This window comes from Propithecus coquereli, unplaced genomic scaffold (assembly GCF_000956105.1).
Source record: "Propithecus coquereli isolate 6110/MARCELLA unplaced genomic scaffold, Pcoq_1.0 Scaffold254, whole genome shotgun sequence".
In the NCBI taxonomy this organism is placed as follows: Eukaryota; Metazoa; Chordata; class Mammalia; order Primates; family Indriidae; genus Propithecus; species Propithecus coquereli.
In genome coordinates this window covers 2564834-2570379 of record NW_012148108.1, presented here as the reverse complement: position 1 = coordinate 2570379, position 5546 = coordinate 2564834, and the positions used below count along the sequence as shown (strand labels likewise).

General features: G+C 34.7%; 1 protein-coding gene across 1 annotated transcript in view; it reads left to right on the top strand.

Annotated features, from left to right (window-relative positions):
- Positions 1–5546, top strand: part of URI1 (URI1, prefoldin-like chaperone) — a 71791-nt gene that overhangs the window by 21176 nt on the left and 45069 nt on the right. Inside the window, exon 2 of the mRNA XM_012647043.1 lies at positions 411–445. The gene's annotated coding sequence lies outside the window, so the exon portion shown is untranslated. The remainder of the gene's footprint in view (positions 1–410; positions 446–5546) is intronic.

The window sequence follows — 5546 nt, the reverse complement described above, 5'->3', positions numbered from 1 at the left end:
TTTTTTTTTTTTGCTGATGAAACGTGGATGTTACCTTGGTTTCTTGTTATTTATGACATTTGCCTATTCTACAAAATATGTAACGTTGAAAACAGGTCTGTAGATTGTACAAAATACTAGTTATCTTATATCATATGTCACCTAATAGTTATGAAGCGGGTTTTGTACCAAAGTATGAATCAGAAAGCTGTAATTTGTTCTGCAGTTATCAGCCTGCATTAGAGGGTTGTGATAAAGTGTGCTGCTTAAAAACTAGCACTCACATCTCTGTGCATTTGACAAATAAAAATGTATGCCGAGATGCTGTTAAATCTGTAAAGCCACTGCTTTAGTTTTCAGATGCACTGATTTTGTAGCTCTGTGTGTGCATAGCCCTGTTTTTCATGAGTAGTTATCTGTTTTCATGACAGGTGGTCACTAACTGCCAAGAGAAAATCCAGCATTGGTGAGTGAAAGATGGTTTTATTACACTTCTGAAATACTGATTTGGTAACCTATTTGTATTTAAATAGTGTGTGTACTGTTTTTTTTGTGTGTGTGTGTGACCAGTAATTGAATTCTTCTAGTAATCTCCATTTTGAATGCCTTTGATACTAATTTATACTGTCTTTCATCCTTTTCTGAATTACATGTTTCCTGATTTCCTGAAGTTGTGTCACCATTTGTGTTTATTCTAATTGCCTTCTTTTTTTCTTTCCTTTTTTCTTTAAAAATTAGAATAATATTAATATCATGATGAAGTGGAGACAGACATTTTTGAACCTAACTAATCATAAAGAGCTCTATTTTGGGAATATTTCTTATATTTGTAGCAGAAAAATAATTGGAATCAGTTATTTTAAAATAATGACGGAAATATGGCACAGAAACATTTCCCCAAAGTTTGAAAAATCAGATTTCCTACATTCAGAGCTCACTTTATAGACTGCACTTTTTGAAAGAAAATATCTATTTTAATGTGCTAACCTTTGGTTAATAGGACAGTGCTTGGTAAATAACCTTTCCTTTAGCTTCTGAGGAAAACACTTGATTTAATGATGAATAAAATCTTATATTATGAGTTGTCATGAGGTATAGCTGTTGATCTTACAGATATCAAATTACAATATATCCATGCTGTGTTTACGGAGATTTTACTGAGAGAACAACAGGAGCTGTCTTGATTATTGTCTGCAGGCTTATTGCAGAATCATGGTAACTGCCCCTTCAGTGGTGAGATTAAACCTTCGGTTATACACCATCAAGCATATAATATTTTAAATTTATTTTAAGAGGCTTTTTCTTCATGCCTGAGAGATCTCCAAGGAAATAATTTATAGTTAGTATATATCAAATGTTTTTTGGTTTAAATGCACGTAGGCTGCAAGCGGTGGATAAGAGTGAAAATCGGTATAATCTATACACATCATCGTATTAAATTTTGACTATTGGCTTGCAGAAAAATAATCTAAAACTAGTAATAGTCACTTTATAAATAAAAATTCAGGACTTCATTAATTTTCAGTAAATGCAACACTGTGGTTGCATCCTGGCAGTGTGAGTCTGTCAGCATTTCCATAACGGACCAGTCCCTTTTCCTCATGCATTCAGTTCAGGTTAAAACTTGAAATTCGAGTCCTTGGCCAGAGAATGTTTTTTCTTCTGCAAATTTGGCCAAAGTGGTTCATTTTACAATTAATTCTCAGGGGAAATTTTATTAATGTGGACTTATATCTACTGGCTTTGGTAAGGAAATTAGAAAAGGCTGTATTCACTCAGAACAGAGGCTAGTTTATACAAATGTGTGAATAATAAATTGCTTTTGGTTTGTTTGTAAGCTTCTTTTCTTTTTAGAGAATTCTTTAAGGATGGGGCATGTTTTTATCCTTTAATCCACAGCCCCTCCTGTTTGGCACAAAATGGGTGCTTAATAAATGTTTGAATAAATGAAGGCCAAATATATGCCCTTACTGCATTCTAGTTTACAAATACTGTAGTGGAGCGTGAGTCTGGTGAGCAGTGACAGAAATGTGACGTTTGCTTCAGGGCAGGTGCACGTGACCCTCAGTCTCACTTTCCAGTGTTCTGAAACCTTCCAAATTATGGAAGCTTAACATATTTGCCTACACGTATCTTAAAGTAATATAGTACCTTAACTATACATTAAAAAATCAAAAATTTTTTCAGGTTAATATTTGCATTTTCCTCTGCGCCATTTCCAACGTGTCTTAGGAAACAAACTTTTCTGTTTGCTTTTTAATGAGGATCTATCTATATATACATGGTATCATATTGCTGAAATCTAAACGGCCAGTAAACTCATCAATTTATTATATTCAAAAATTGAAACCAAAGTGTCTCCATTCCCCCGAAAGCCAGGAAATTGCTATTTGGGAGCATCACGGAATACTTATGATACTTTTGTATTCTCTTGATTCCTCAAACAATGATTGAGTTCCTGCCACATGCCAGTGTTGTGCTGCTGTTTGGAATCGAAAGACCCTGTTTGCTCTGGAGGAGTTCACGGACACTAAACAGAGAAATCACAATAATTTCCTGCTGTTTGCAGAGATATGAAGCAAGTACAGAGCGAGTTTAGAGGCTGGAGCCTCTTAAGGGTGTCTCTCACACTACTGTTAAAAGCATACTGCTTTTTTTTTTTTGTGAGACACAGTCTCACTCTGTTGCTCTGTTGCCCAGGCTAGAGGGCTAGAGTGCTGTGGTTGTCAGCCTAGCTCACAGCGACCTCAAACTCCTGGGCTCAGGTGATCCTCCTGCCTCAGCCTCCCCAGTAGCTGGGACTACAGGTGCTTGCACCACCTGCCCAGCTAATTTTTTCTATTTTTAGTTGCGTGGCTAGTTTTTTCTTTTCTTCTTTTTTGTTTGTTTGTTTGTTTTGTTTAAGTAGAGACGGGTCTCACTCTTGCTCACGTCTCAAACTCCTAACCTCAAGCTATCCTCCCACCTTGGCCTCCCAGAGTGCTAGGATTACGGGGGTGAGCCACTGCCCTTGCTGCTTTTAATTCTTCTTTAACCCTTAATGTTGGCCTAGTCTAAAATATAATTCGTGTGGCTAAGCTCCATACCAATATAATAAGGAAGAACAAAATATATGATTTTAAAAGTGCATTCTTATGCTAGTGTTGTTTATGCTTGTTTGTGCAATTTTAAAGGATTTTTTAAATTTAAGGGACAAGTAATGTATATTCTTGGTTCAGAAATAGTCTAAATTGTTTTTGGTTTTTTTTAAATGTAGGAGAGGAAGTAAAAATATTTGTAGAAAAGTAAGAGTGAAAATGGTGTGGGACCAGAGGATTTGCCCTAAAAAAGTCTCTTCTGGAAAAGTAATTTAAATCCCAGAACTTTGGTGAACTAAGATACTTAGAGTATTTGTTTAGTTAAAAACAGATAAAAAGAAAATGTTCAAGCCTAATAGATGAAAATTTGTGCAACATAGTTTTAGAGCTAATAGTTGTTTTCAATTTAGTGAGGATTTAAAAAAAATTTGAATAAAATTTTTTTCTTTATAATACCTTTTACTTAACTGAGAAAATAAGGTATTATAAAATCCATACACTATTTTCTCATTAAAATGTGGATATACTTCCCACTGTTTGGCCCTCTGGGAAACATTTCCCAAAAGTTTGAAAAATCAAATTTCCTACATTCAGAGCTCACTTTATAGACTGCACTTTTTGAAAGAAAATATCTATTTTAATGTGCTAACCTTTGGTTAATAGGACAGTGCTTGGTAAATAACCTTTCCTTTAGCTTCTGAGGAAAACACTTGATTTAATGATGAATAAAATCTTATATTATGAGTTGTCACACATAAGCAAAGGTAAGAGTAGATCACCATCAGAAGGCTGTCCCATGTGTTTTCAGTTCCGCCTCTTTACTTTCCCCTTGTTTCTGATTTCCAAAATATCACTTCTCTAGTCTACATTTGGACAGCACTTAACTGCAGTCTCTGATGTTCTAAACAGTATATGTAACTAATAAAGAGTTTAGATGTAAGGCAGTCTTTTGGTAGTGAACATTTCTCTTGTAAATTATGAAATGGATTTTTGTCGTTGGTCTATCCTTGACTGTTCCCAGGGAGACCATTTTAGGAAAGAGAAGGGCTGGGGAGGGGGGAAGGATGGCTCGAACAAGGTGGAGGGTGGACTGGGGGGTGACGGCTAGAACACATGCCACTCTGCCACTGACTTGTTTTTTAAACATAAAAAGGATATGTGCCAAATTTACATATTTACTAATTAAAAAGGCTTTCTGGAAACATTAAGTAGACTATCTTCTGTAACCTTTAACACTGTCGCTAATGGATATAGCTCAGAAAATTTCATTGACGGTCCTTTAAATAATGTAAATGATTATGAATATGTAACTAGTTAAGATGCAGCTACGAAAGGATTATCATGTAGAGGTTAATGAACATTCTGCTCTCACGGTTTGCAGGGCTTTTCTTTTTGTGCTTTTGGCTCACTTCATGCTTGGAAACACATGCGTTGGGATTGGAAAACATCCTGGCTGTTTTTGGGTCTCATCTTTTAATGGGGGTGTTAAATAGGAACTTATAAAAAGGATTTCGTGAAGATTTTTTTTTTCTTTTTCAATTTACATTTAATTCTGTTTGTCTGTTTTATAATTACTGCCAACTCAGAAACAGTGAAATGGATTGATGTAGTCTTAGCTTGGCTCTTCCAGATGTAAAGTCAGTACTCTATTATATATTTCCACTATTATTAAGTGTTGCTATGTGATTGATACTTACTGAGAGATCTTCATTCTAAAACGGACTTTTTGTGCTGAGTTAATGTGTAGTATGGTTGGGTATCTGATTACAGCATGTATTTTTTTGGTATGGGATTGCTGCCTTAGCATTTAAATGTCCCAGAGGAGGACATTTATTTCAGGAATTAAATGTTATAATAGAGGAATTTAGTGACAGATCGAAAAAAAAATCTTATAATTTTTGGGTGAAACGTCGAGTATGTGCAAGAGGCAATATTGGTATTTAGAACAGTGGACTGGAGCCATGTGTTGCAAACCAGATAATGCTGCTGTCTTTTCCACATGGCCTAGTATTAAGCATTTTGGTTTTTATCCTTTAGTTTCTCTGTCTCTAAAATGGTGCAGTGTTATTCTGGATTGGTGTTTAAAATTTTTATTGATAGGTAATTTAAAAGTAGATAAATAGCAATCTTTGAAAATAGTGTTAACTTTAAAATTGCCATCCAAAAATAGTGTTATTTTTTAAATTACATTTTCCCTTATTAACTAGTGTTCTTATTTGTTTCCTGAGCATATTGAGGCTCTACTGAAATATCTCTAAGGAAACAACTTTTGTGCTTAATTTCATTGTTTTAGTATTATAAACATAGTTTAAACTGGCTGTGAAGTGCTTACAAATTTTATAATAATTGACTGGGGAACAAATGAGCTGTTCAGAGCATCTCTTTATCCTGAGTATTTCTTCTTGAAAATGTAGTAGAAGAATATCACCGAATTCATTTTTTAATGCGTCAGAATAAAAATTACAGGTGAAAACATTTGAAGATATACTG